At 35.8% G+C, this 14,138-nt stretch overlaps 3 long non-coding RNA genes across 5 annotated transcripts; 1 reads left to right on the top strand and 2 right to left on the bottom strand.

Moving 5' to 3' along the window:
- Positions 1-415: 415 nt before the first annotated feature.
- LOC147872978 (uncharacterized) lies at positions 416-1,980 on the bottom strand. Of its 2 annotated transcripts, none has more exons than XR_015536566.1 (3): positions 1,833-1,980; positions 1,343-1,493; positions 416-1,144 (listed from the first exon to the last, which is right to left on the bottom strand). It is a non-coding gene; the product is annotated as an uncharacterized LOC147872978 (long non-coding RNA). The 2 variants fall into 2 exon arrangements; XR_015536565.1 differs by having other exon boundaries at positions 1,374-1,493; positions 1,833-1,978.
- A 191-nt stretch (positions 1,981-2,171) lies between these two features.
- Positions 2,172-7,533, top strand: LOC147872977 (uncharacterized). Its single transcript, XR_015536563.1, has 2 exons — positions 2,172-3,755; positions 4,897-7,533. It is a non-coding gene; the product is annotated as an uncharacterized LOC147872977 (long non-coding RNA).
- Positions 6,573-12,669, bottom strand: LOC110837738 (uncharacterized). Of its 2 annotated transcripts, none has more exons than XR_002545837.2 (4): positions 12,562-12,669; positions 8,724-8,830; positions 8,234-8,384; positions 6,573-8,035 (listed from the first exon to the last, which is right to left on the bottom strand). It is a non-coding gene; the product is annotated as an uncharacterized LOC110837738 (long non-coding RNA). The 2 variants fall into 2 exon arrangements; XR_015536564.1 differs by having other exon boundaries at positions 8,265-8,384; positions 12,562-12,665.
- Positions 12,670-14,138: the final 1,469 nt, after the last annotated feature.

Genomic DNA, 14,138 nt, shown 5'->3' with positions numbered 1-14,138 from the left:
AACAAATCAATACGAAAAACCAGGCATATATAGGTTAAAATGCAATGATTGCCCGTTAACCTATATAGGCCAAACTGGACGCACCTTTAATCAAAGATATAAAGAGCATATTACAGCAATAAAACATAATAAAGACCATTCAGCATATGCAAAGCATATATTAAACACAGGACATTCATACAACAAAATAGAACATACAATGGACATTATAAAAATAATACAAAACAAACGACATAGAGACACCATAGAGAAATATCATATACAAAGAACACATAAACAAAACCTTGCACTAAACGACAGCAACATTTACACGAACAATCCGATATTTAACATTCTACAGTCCATTGACCCAACCCCCTAAACAACTTTCACCCAATATATATAGCCACACACGATACCTACAACTCAGTTGCTGTCTGCCATTCAATAACAACGGACACGCACCTCACACACAACCCGGTATGTTATAATACTTTATATTTTGTCATTGCATTTCTTTTGCTTGTATTACGATATATTTGAGTAATTCCTTAAAAAAAAATAATATAAAATTAGAGTAATATTATTCCATTTCCTATGTCGGTAGCCAGAATCACGATATGAAAATTAAAATTGATTTTGCAGATATAGGCACCCAGGCGCGTCTCCAAAATTAAATGAAAGAAGCCTGGAGATGTAATAAACGGATAAAAACAAAAGCAATATAAGCAGAGCAACAGATACACCAGATTTTAATTTTAATTTTGATAGACCTGACGATGATAGAATTGTATATCGAAACATGTCGTCAATTTTAAAATGTAACAATTTTATGTGAAATTTTATATGATTTTAACAATAAGCTTGTGTAACGACGGAAAATAAAAGTACTGTATTGAGGAACACAAGCATGATGCAATTAAGATATAAGGGTATCACCCTTAGTCTGGCTCATTGCCTTAGACCTGTCCAGCTTAGGTGACCCTACCATGAGCTGAAGCTCCGGCCCGCATAGCCCTAAGGGTCACTTGAGCACGCAAGCCTCCTGACCTGGCAAAATTTACTTGCATTCGGGATAAAAAATAATTAAGTACATACAACATTGTTAAGGGCATTTATAATTTACTTTATGATGCAAACTGTACTGAGGACAAGGCTGGCTTTACTGAAAACAAAAGAGATAAATCTTAGGTTTCAACAGAAAACTGGAAAGTCTTGACAGCTAAAATATAATCAACTTATTAACTTTTTAAGTGCTACATTTTTACAAGTTTCTGTAACATCATGTGTTGTATATATTTTGCTGTGTTTAGTTTTTTCAGTTACTGTAGCTTTACTGCATGCATAATTATTCTTGTCCTACCTTATGATTGTGAATGAGTGACAAGGCTTACCCTCGCTCGCCCTGATGACGGAGGCAGTATGACCTCTGAAACGTTGGTTAACATTGACAAGTCTACACAGCGCAACAACCCAGAAGACAGATATCTTCAAAAGCATTGTTGATATCTAACCTGATATAGAGTATTAACAGACAGAAAAAAGTATTTACTTGCATTTATTCTATTGATAACTATAAACAAAAACAGTATTGCCATACAGAATGAAGCACTCATAACCTCTGTGTTGTGAAAAATTAACTCAAAAGATCATAATCTCAAAATTCTAATTGACCATAAAATTGGTATCCTTTGAAAGACTCTTTAACATTCAAGTTGCCAGACACCACAAAAATCAGGAATATTGACAAGTGAAACATAACCTATCAGAAGGTTAATATTCAACAGTGAAACATCAAGACAGGGAAATATATTATTATTGTGGATGACATGAAGATTATAATGAATACTTACATCATCTTTATGAGGAATGAACATCAAAAGAATTCCCCATCCTATTCCAAAACTCAGCCCAATTACCACCTCTATGGGACCATGTACTAACTGCTGCATCAGATCACCTGTAACACCACACCAGAACTAGAAAATAGTGGGCGAGTGTGGTAAAAAAAAGTGTGTGCATGTGTGTGTGTGTGGAAAAGAAAATATATCTCTGCTGTGTTGAAACTGGGACTAACTGTTCTGACTGAAATATTTTGTTATCCTTGGCCTTGAATTTGTGAACTACACTGAACAAGCCCATAATTCGGTCTTGTGATGACAGTAATGATCTTTCAGATTCACTGACAACAAAGAATATGAACAACCAAATACCAATGCTAAGAAGATCCTGTACCAAGGAGTCATTTCTCAATAAAAGCACTAGTAACAGTTCTGTAAATTAATATACTTAATATTTTAGTTTTGTTCCAAAAGATAACACTTACTTTTATAACCAACTGGTTTTGAGAAAATTATGAATATGATAATGCTGGTTATGTACAGAAAATTATATGGTGATTCATCGAAAAAAATATTTAGTTTGACGTCAGCTTCATGCATATTGGGGTACTAATTCTGACCAAAATTAAAATCGCTCAGGAGTTTTAGAAAAAACCCAAATACAAAATCATTGAAATTTTGCAAAGTAGAGCCAGCTTTTGGAGAACAAACATGAACAGATGGATGGTCACAAACTCAGCATTTTATACATTGTGCAAGGAATGCATATAAAAGTGATGTGCAACCTTTACAGATTTGACAGAATTTAGTTATTGTAAGGATTGTATTAATATCAGATATGTGGTAATTGTGACAATGTGGCAAGTTGCATCTCCACACAGTTTCCTACCTATGAAGGAGTATAATATTTCTTGATTTTTTATCATTCTGAAGAAACGAGTTTGAAGCCCTTTTTTTTCAAGGGGGGGGGGGTGTTTGTTAACAAAATCTTTCTCACAGATATCCCTACCTTAGAAATGGACTCCTTATTAATGCCAAATCAGGGAGAGGCTAGAAAGGTTAAATTAGGACACAAATGGAAATATTAGCTATTATAATGTTAAATATAAAATTAATTTCTGTCCAGATAGTCACTTCTCTTGGTGCTCGTACAAGTACTCTTGCAACAGGGATATGAATGATCTATTGTTGCGACAACATTTCAGTTTGTTGTTAACTTAAAAATTGCTCTATTTTCAGCCAGCCTATTATGTGAATTGTGCATCATACGTTTTTCCTTATATGTGACTTTTGTTCAGGCTGCCCTTGGTCCTGTGGCTCTGGATTTGGCACGCAAGGAAGTTCCAGTGGACATGAACAAATTAGATCTGGCATCACAAGTTCTGACTATAGCTGTGCTATCTATCTTGCTAACTGCCCCAATCGGAGCAGTGGGAATATACATAGCTGGTCCTCGCCTGTTAGGTAGAACTGTGCCAAAGACAGTAGACAATGCTGCCAACAGTCAAGTCTGATGACTGTCACTAGCCAGAATTGCTCTATGAACTATACAGAGTTATTCATAATTCTCTGATATATTACAAAAAATTGCCAGACTTGAATGGTGCAAAGGATGGTAACATGTGACATGCTGATAGAAAGAGAAACTCTCCAAGATTATTTTACAAAACTCATAAATGCTGTATGACCATGTGCTGCTTAGTTGGCCACCCCGATCACCTGACCTGACGCCATGTGATTTTTTATTGTGTAGATACGTTCCAGATAAGGTCTTTGTACAGCCTCTGCCACGGGATCTGCATGAGTTGTGAATACGAATCATGTCTGCCATCTCACAAATCGATCATAACATGCTGCAGCGGGTATGGGCTGAAATGGATTATCAGCTTGACATCTGCTGCGTCACAAAGGGCGGACACATAGAGCATTTATGAGGTATGTAAAATAAACTTGGAAAGTTCCTTTTTCTATCAGCATGTCCTATGTTACTATCCATTGCATCATTCAAGTCTAACAATTTTTTGTAATGTGTCAGGGAATTATGAATAACCCTGTATTATTAAGTTTGGATTTATAATTGTGAGGTATGTTTACAAGTTTAAGCTTGAAACTATCCACTGTAAAGACGATTTCTGTCTTCTGGGTTGTTGCACTCTGTAATCTGGTTGATATTTACCAACATTGGTACAACAACCCAGAAGACAGAAATCTTTATTCTCACTGCTGTGAAAACCTCAAATCTTACATGTCCACTGTAAAACTGTACTTGATACAAATAGGATTTAAATTTGATCTGCTCTCAGTTACATGTCATTGGTTGGCATGATGCTGATTCTCCTTTCCTATTTAATTGTTCATGATGAAGAGTGGGTGAATCTGAATAACACTAAGAAAAGCATGTCCCCATCCATGCAAACTGCTCTGGGAAGAGCCAGGGTAGGTCAGTGTAGTGACTGACTACAGACTTGAGGATCAGACAGGTGTGGAGGATTTCTTTCTCTAGCTTGTGTGTCCAGACTGGCTCTGGGCCCCACCCAGCCTCCTCCAATGGGTACTGGGTCCTTTCTCAAGGAGTAAAGCATGCATATTCTATGATAGTGCTATTACTACTTCTGTTTTTATATTTCCTGTTCATTTGGATTTTTTAACATTTATTATTAAAATGGTTAAATGTTAGAGGTAAACATTTTTCCAGGCATGCCCCTTAAACTCATCTGTTTAAACACAATTTTATGTTGCTCTGTTGGTTTTTCTATGGTTTGTAAGAGAGATTATATGTCATAACAACCAGATGCAGTAGAAATTCAAATGTTGAGATAATCATTTCATCCTTATACACTGTAACCACAGCTGATGGTTCAAACAGTAACTGTCATATTGACCCACTTACCATATTTTAATTAAATGTAGGGAGTCCTTTATATTCCAAAGTCTGTAGTATCATCAGAAAAATTTAATGAATTGTTACACTCAGGAATCTAATCAAGATCAGAATCTAATGTCATCTCCTGGCTTAGTTAGGCCAGTCAGGCTGTTAAATACTGAAGCCTTTATCACTGAATTGTATTCTGTTTAGCCAAAGTCCATGGGGTACTCTGTGGAGTACCTACATTGCTCCCCCACAATAGTTGAGACTGGGACATTAGCCACCAACCAACCATATTCAGTAAGATAAGTTTTAAACAATTTATGTTATTTAGTATGATAAAACCTTTTACATACAATTATACATTTGTATCAACTGTTATAAAATTCACCTCTGTACTTATTGTGTAATATGAAAAATATGTTGTGGAAAAAGAGAACACAAGTAACAATGATACTTAATGTGCATATAAATCGTTGTGATGTCAATAAGCAGGCTATTTATTGATCTCTTGCATGAGTACTTATTTGTTCAGGCTGCCCTTAGTCCTGTGGCTCTGGATTTTGCATGCAAGGAGGATCCAGTGGACATGAACAAATTAGATCTAGCATCACAAGTTCTGACATGATCTGCGGTAGCTATCTTGATAACTGCCCTGATCAGAGCAGTGGGAATATACATAGCTGGTCCTCGCCTGTTAGGTAGAACTGTGCCACAGACAGTAGACAATGCTGCCAACAGTCAAGTCTGATGACTCTCACTAACCATAATTGCTCTCTGAACTATATTAATAAGTTAAAGAGTTATAATTGTGAGTTATGTTTATAAGTTTATGCTTGAAACCATCCACTGTAAAACTGTACCTGATACAAATAACATTTAAATTGGATCTGCTCTCTGTTACATGTGGTCGGTTGGCATGATGCTGATTCTTCTTTCTTATTTAATTGTTCATGATAAAGAGTGGGTGAATCTGAGCATCATTAAGAAAAGCCTGTCCCAATCCATGCAAACTGCTCTAGGAAGAGCCAGGGTAGGTCAGTGTAGTGACTGACTACAGACTTGATGATCAGAGAGGATTGGAGGATTTCTTCCTCTAGCTTGTGTGTCCAAACTGGCTCTGGGCCCTACCCAGCCTCCTCCAATGGGTAAAGCATGCAAATTCTATGACAAAGCCATTACTATTTCTATTTTTATATTTCCTGTTCATTTGGATTTTTTAACATTTATTATTAAAATGGTTAAATGTTAGAGGTAAACATTTTTCCAGGCATGCCCCTTAAACTCATCTGTTTAAACACAATTTTATGTTGCTCTGTTGGTTTTTCTATGGTTTGTAAGAGAGATTATATGTCATAACAACCAGATGCAGTAGAAATTCAAATGTTGAGATAATCATTTCATCCTTATACACTGTAACCACAGCTGATGGTTCAAACAGTAACTGTCATATTGACCCACTTACCATATTTTAATTAAATGTAGGGAGTCCTTTATATTCCAAAGTCTGTAGTATCATCAGAAAAATTTAATGAATTGTTACACTCAGGAATCTAATCAAGATCAGAATCTAATGTCATCTCCTGGCTTAGTTAGGCCAGTCAGGCTGTTAAATACTGAAGCCTTTATCACTGAATTGTATTCTGTTTAGCCAAAGTCCATGGGGCACTCTGTGGAGTACCTACATTGCTCCCCCACAATAGTTAAGACTGGGACATTAGCCACCAACCAACCATATTCAGTAAGATAAGTTTTAAACAATTTATGTTATTTAGTATGATAAAACTCTTTATACACAATTATATATTTGTATCAAATGTTATAAAATTCACCTTTGTACTTATTGTGTAATATGAAAAATATGTTGTGGAAAAAGAGAACACAAGTAACAATGATACTTCACCTGCATATAAATCGTTGTGATGCCAATAAGCAGGCTATTTATTGATCACTTGCATGAGTACTTTGTTGAATAATAACAACTGTCAGTTAAGTACAATGTAAAATTATGTTCCTCTCATTAAATATTCACCAAATTACAAAATGTTTCACAAAAGGATTTTGGAATTATGTAATGTGGTATATTTGGCATGATGCCCCCTTTCATCCACTGGTGTTTCTATTGAAATATGCCATTCTCCTATAAGCACTCCTCTTGCTGCCATTTGCATACATTATTTTTCTTTTCTCATCCTTGTTCATCCTAATGGTTATTTATTCAACATCTTCTTTATTCTCAGTCCAGACAAACACCAATCACAAAACAAGACAAATCAAAGTCATATGCTTGGCTGTGACAACTAGTTCCCACTGGCCTGTACCCAATAATTAGTAGTGGTTCTGAGTAGGAATATTATAATGGTCTGGGAGTAGGGCACAAGGAAAGTCTGGGTAGCATTACCACATCCCTGACTATTTTATAACTTCCAATGTTATAATAATGTTTGTATGACCATAAGAAAGATTTTTCTGCCACATTACCAAAATTATGTAGATTAAATTTTATCCCCATCATCAGGCTTCTGATGATGGGGACAAAGACGGTCTCTGAAATGTCGGTTTTATTGTTTAAACCTTTGACGTGGCTGATCGCCTAAGAAGATTTTAGTGAGTTACTTCGTCGTGAAAGCTTGAAATCATATATAAAATAAGCCTTTATAATACAGACTTTTGACCCATTCATGTGACCAACACTGACATATGTGGTGATGTAACTTTGTCACTGAATGGAACATAAAACTGTCAGTACAAAGCACAGTTGTTAATTCTCAAATCATAATTTTATTTTGTAAACCTGTCAGTTTTTCTGTATGTTGTCATTTTTGATTAATAAATAAAAGAAAGCTCTCACTGTTATTCAAATGTAAGATATAAATACCTGTATGTCTTTAATTGTTATGGAGGAATAATTCTGTAATGTGCCAAATATACAGGATATCATAACACAGAGCATGTTTAAAGAAATTCCACAGCAAAGGAAGAAATATGGGAGAATAAATGTACTGACTACATTGTGAGTTACAGGTATTTATATCTTTTGAGAGTATCATAACAATAATTGTTTTCCAGGGTGGAGTTCTTTGCCCCACACCCAACCCCCAACCTGGAGGACAAGGGTATCACCCTTAGTCTGGCTCATTGCCTTAGACCTGTCCAGCTTAGGTGACCCTACCATGAGCTGAAGCTCCGGCCCGCATAGCCCTAAGGGTCACTTGAGCACGCAAGCCTCCTGACCTGGCAAAATTTACTTGCATTCGGGATAAAAAATAATTAAGTACATACAACATTGTTAAGGGCATTTATAATTTACTTTATGATGCAAACTGTACTGAGGACAAGGCTGGCTTTACTGAAAACAAAAGAGATAAATCTTAGGTTTCAACAGAAAACTGGAAAGTCTTGACAGCTAAAATATAATCAACTTATTAACTTTTTAAGTGCTACATTTTTACAAGTTTCTGTAACATCATGTGTTGTATATATTTTGCTGTGTTTAGTTTTTTCAGTTACTGTAGCTTTACTGCATGCATAATTATTCTTGTCCTACCTTATGATTGTGAATGAGTGACAAGGCTTACCCTCGCTCGCCCTGATGACGGAGGCAGTATGACCTCTGAAACGTTGGTTAACATTGACAAGTCTACACAGCGCAACAACCCAGAAGACAGATATCTTCAAAAGCATTGTTGATATCTAACCTGATATAGAGTATTAACAGACAGAAAAAAGTATTTACTTGCATTTATTCTATTGATAACTATAAACAAAAACAGTATTGCCATACAGAATGAAGCACTCATAACCTCTGTGTTGTGAAAAATTAACTCAAAAGATCATAATCTCAAAATTCTAATTGACCATAAAATTGGTATCCTTTGAAAGACTCTTTAACATTCAAGTTGCCAGACACCACAAAAATCAGGAATATTGACAAGTGAAACATAACCTATCAGAAGGTTAATATTCAACAGTGAAACATCAAGACAGGGAAATATATTATTATTGTGGATGACATGAAGATTATAATGAATACTTACATCATCTTTATGAGGAATGAACATCAAAAGAATTCCCCATCCTATTCCAAAACTCAGCCCAATTACCACCTCTATGGGACCATGTACTAACTGCTGCATCAGATCACCTGTAACACCACACCAGAACTAGAAAATAGTGGGCGAGTGTGGTAAAAAAAAGTGTGTGCATGTGTGTGTGTGTGGAAAAGAAAATATATCTCTGCTGTGTTGAAACTGGGACTGACTGTTCTGACTGAAATATTTTGTTATCCTTGGCCTTGAATTTGTGAACTACACTGAACAAGCCCATAATTCGGTCTTGTGATGACAGTAATGATCTTTCAGATTCACTGACAACAAAGAATATGAACAACCAAATACCAATGCTAAGAAGATCCTGTACCAAGGAGTCATTTCTCAATAAAAGCACTAGTAACAGTTCTGTAAATTAATATACTTAATATTTTAGTTTTGTTCCAAAAGATAACACTTACTTTTATAACCAACTGGTTTTGAGAAAATTATGAATATGATAATGCTGGTTATGTACAGAAAATTATATGGTGATTCATCGAAAAAAATATTTAGTTTGACGTCAGCTTCATGCACATTGGGGTACTAATTCTGACCAAAATTAAAATCGCTCAGGAGTTTTAGAAAAAACCCAAATACAAAATCATTGAAATTTTGCAAAGTAGAGCCAGCTTTTGGAGAACAAACATGAACAGATGGATGGTCACAAACTCAGCATTTTATACATTGTGCAAGGAATGCATATAAAAGTGATGTGCAACCTTTACAGATTTGACAGAATTTAGTTATTGTAAGGATTGTATTAATATCAGATATGTGGTAATTGTGACAATGTGGCAAGTTGCATCTCCACACAGTTTCCTACCTATGAAGGAGTATAATATTTCTTGATTTTTTATCATTCTGAAGAAACGAGTTTGAAGCCCTTTTTTTCAAGTGGCATATATCAATATACTACAAGTTTAAATTACAGGCATCTTCAGTAATTCTGGTGATTCAGGAAGACAGTGTCTAAATGTAGTGATTCTTTGGTCATCACTGTAACATGTGTCTTATGGTGACAACCCACGAACATAACACCCTTTCCTTTATTGCATACTTATTTCATTATAATTTATGCATTGATGAATGTATTGAATGGAAGAGTATGAGTTCTTCCAGGATCATGTTTCTTTCTGTTTGTTACTCATTATTATTGGATATTTTTATATAGGATTATAAAGTGTATACATTGCACAGAGCTAGCAGTCAAGGACACACAGTTATGAACTCATTGCATGCAAGTTGGACCTGCAATTTGATTCAACTGTGACAGACTGGCTAAACTATACTTAAAGGAAAATGGATAAAGGGCTTTCCTTGATTTCAACAGTCAAAAGTGTACATTGTGAGAAGCCAGCCTATCAGAGATGTTCTCTGAGGGGTGAAGCCTCATAAGTAGAAGGGACTGACTGAAATCTTCCAGTGAGTTGTGAGGAATTTTAAATCAAATCAGAAACTGAGAAGGGTGATTTAGAAGCTGTGGTCTTCCAAGATTTTTAAACTTACACATGTTTGGATACCATTTATTAAACAAAGCAAGTGTCTCTTCATGAATCAGTCATATTTATGACTAAAAGAATTTTGGAACCAACTTTGAGAAATTAAATTATATGAATAGTTTATAAATAAACTGAGGCAAGCAGTTTAAAAATTGGGTCAGGTTAATTTGAGGCATTTGAGGTTGCAGTACATTAAGCTTTATGAACATTTATTTGTATTTGATAAATTATGAGTGTGTTGTATGGTGAAATATTCAGTTAATTTGGGATAAGGAAGAGATGCCACATCAATGGAAGGAATCCATAATTATTCCTATTTATAAGAAGGGGGACAAGACTGAGTGTGGTAATTACCGAGGAATATCGCTGCTATCAACCTCATACAAAATTCTATCCAACATTCTTTTGGCAAGATTAACCCCATATGCGAATGAAACTATTGGGGATCATCAGTGTGGGTTCAGACGAAACAGATCAACGATTGATCAGATCTTTTGCATTCGTCAGATACTAGAGAAAAAATGGGAGTTCGGTGGGACTGTACATCAGTTATTTATAGATTTCAAAAAAGCCTATGACTCTGTGAAGAGAGAAGTGCTATATAATATTCTTATTGAATTTGGTATACCAAAGAAGCTAGTGGGTCTAATAAAAATGTGCTTAAATGAAACCTGCAGCAAAATTCGAGTAGGTAAATATGTATCTGAGACATTCCTCATCAAGAACGGTCTAAAACAAGGAGATGCTTTGTCTCCCTTGCTCTTTAACTTTGCGCTAGAATACGCCATCAGGAAGGTCCAAGGTAGGCAGGAGGGTTTGCAATTGAACGGGACACATCAGCTATTGGCATATGCTGATGATGTTAATTTATTGGGGGACGATATAAATACAATAAAGAGGAACGCAGAAGTTTTACTAGAGGCTGGTAGACAAGTGGGGCTGGAAGTAAATTCAGAAAAAACTAAGTACATGTTAGTATCTCGTCATCAGAAGACAGGCGGGCAAAATTATCTTAGGGTAGCTAATAAATCCTTTGAAAGGGTTACAAAGTTCAAATATTTGGGAACAACAATAACAAATCAAAATGATACTTGTGAGGAAGTTAGGAGGAGACTAAATTCCGGAAATGCTTGCTACTTCTCAGTCCAAAATATTTTGTCTTCCCGTCTGATTTCTAAGAACCTGAAAATTAAAGTATACAAAACAATAATCTTGCCTGTTGTTTTGTATGGGTGCGAAACATGGTCTCTCACTCAGAGGGAGGAACACAGATTGCAGGTGTTTGAGAATCGGGTGTTGAGGAGGATATTTGGGCCTAAGAGGGAAGACGATGGGGCGTGGAGAAAACTGCACAATGACGAGCTTAAAAATCTGTACTGCTCCCCCAGTATTGTGAGGGTGATTAAGTCGAGAAGAGTGAGATGGGCGGGACATGTAGCGCGCATGGATGGGACAAGAGGTGTGCACCGGGTACTGGTTGGGAAACCTGAAGGGAAGAGACCGCTGGGGAGACCTAGACGTAGATGGGAGGATAATCTCAGGCGGGATCTATGGGAGATAGGAGTTGAAGGAAACTGGATTTTGTTGGCCCAGGACAGGGTCCGGTGGAGGGCTTTGGTTAATTCGGTGATGAACCTTCGGGTTCGGTAAGCCATCTAGTTAGTTAGTTAGTTAGTTGTATGGTGAAATGTATTAATTCAAGTGATAGTTAACAGGCAAGAGTATCCAGTTTTAAGAGGCATTCTGTTTATAATAGAAAAGGGACCAGTCATGATGATACCTCTACTTCTCATCAAAACCACATTCAACCCTGATTTAGCATGTCCATCCTTGACATTAACTAACCTATTCCTGTAATATTAAAGGTGAGGAAGACTGTATATAAGGTTGGATATCATTTGTATGAGGTTCAAATTGGCAACAACCAAGGAAATATGAGTTCAATTGTTTTTTATTTGTAATAAAATAGTAAAAAAAATACTTTTGTATATTTAACAAGTAAAATACTCCATAGGGCACAGTCATTGAGAAGCTGGTAATAGGCTCGGCTAGTCAAGGTATTGTATTCTCTTTATGAAAATTATTTAGTTTGCTGTAGCTCATAGCCAGTCCCTACCCTGCACCAGATCAGTCCAATCCACGTTTTACTTCCCTAAAATATTTTTTAATATTGGCCTATACCAAGCAACAGTTAAGATTATAGTGTTTCATATTTTAATCTTTGTGTCTAGATGGAAAAATGAGTCCATGGGGTAGGACTGTCTGAAAAATACACGAGCACTTACGGCATATCACCATCTTACGTTTGTATTATACAGCCAGGTTCACCAACTTCCAGTTTGGTGCACCACTTTTGTTACCCGAGCGTCACTCGTGTGTGAAGGCATACAATCCATGAAATTAGTAGAGTGAAGATCGTTTTTAAGAATTATTTCACGATTCATTTACAATGTACTGTTCTGAAAAAATAAGAAGTAATCGACTGAGTACAGAGAGTAAACTAATTTATGGCAGATATTTTAAATATGTACTTTTGGTTCTCTTTGGTTGGCACGATGCTCTTTGTTCCTAGTGTGTGCAAAGTTACATCCGTTAATACTCCTGACTTGGTAGCGTGGCGTTGGAAGATTGTTATGTTGTAATAAAATATAGATTTTATTTAGTGTCGGTGATTTTCATTGTAATAAGGTGTGGCAACTGTGATACAGATTACTATTGGAGTGACTGTGTATATTTATTGTCTTGGCTTCTATTTTGCGAACGCTTAAAAATGGTTGAGAATTGGGTAAATATGAATTGTGTTTGCGCAATCGCTTGTTACATAAAATTCTCAATGTCTTGTGGAGTAGAAGATTCCAGAGTCTTGCAGTGTGCATTATGTTAAAACAATATGAAACGTGTTATTATGAAGGGTTATTTCTGCTGTTAAACATTGAGTCACTGATTACAATATAAATATGCACACAACATTCTTGAATAGAAGATACAGTGAAGACATGGAGACGAATTATACCGTTCTGCAGTAGTGTCGACATGATGGAATTTAGTTACATTGATGTGTACTTACTTTTATGGAAGGAAAGATTTAGGTGAGTTTGAATCCAGATTCACTGTTTTTCTGTTTATTTTGTGATAGGCTTATGTTGAGATGAAGGATGCTGCTATATGTAGGCCTACACGAAATCGCGTTTCGTGTTTGAAATTTACAGGAGGATTATGTGCACAGAATTATCTCTGTTCCATCATTATCTGTATTTGGTCTTGAGATGTGAATTTAAGCAACACACTTAAAAATGTTTAATGTAAGATTTGTATAAATTATTGAAATGTGAGAAGAGACTGGTAGGTTATACAACAATTCACTTTCAAATGATAAATGTTTTAGAAAATTATGAATAAGATACTGCAGGCAGTGTAAATCATTCTGTGTAATAATTTTAAGTTGAGACAAGCATCAGTTTTTTTAAAGTTATAAAGACATTGTAAATATATCTGTGATGCTTAACTAAGCACCATGCTATGAAGACGTGGGAGAATTGAGATATAGCTTCATTCTGTAATTGACTAATGCAACACAGGTTTTTGTCACTACTAGGACTCGATCGTGACTTTAATGTAACATCTTAGTAAGCTGATATTTGAGGACGTCAAGGAGAAGTTAGAGATTAAGTTGTACTTACTATGCTGGAAACGTTTCTCCTTATGACAAGACACAATTCACTTTTCAAGAGCACATGAGAGTCATCAGAAGACATCAGCAATCTAATGTCTTTGCATAAGTTTGTTTTTGCATACTGAATGGTGTTGCTTCCACCTTGCAATTTCTGAAAGAATCCATAACTAACTAACTAGATGGCTTACA

The sequence above is a fragment of the Zootermopsis nevadensis genome, unplaced genomic scaffold, assembly GCF_977971745.1.
Source record: "Zootermopsis nevadensis isolate Lab colony 2312 unplaced genomic scaffold, Znev_1.0 Znev_ptg000022l, whole genome shotgun sequence".
NCBI classification, from domain to species: domain Eukaryota; kingdom Metazoa; phylum Arthropoda; class Insecta; order Blattodea; family Termopsidae; genus Zootermopsis; species Zootermopsis nevadensis.
Note: the sequence above shows the minus strand (reverse complement) of the source record. Positions and strands in the feature narration are given on the sequence as shown.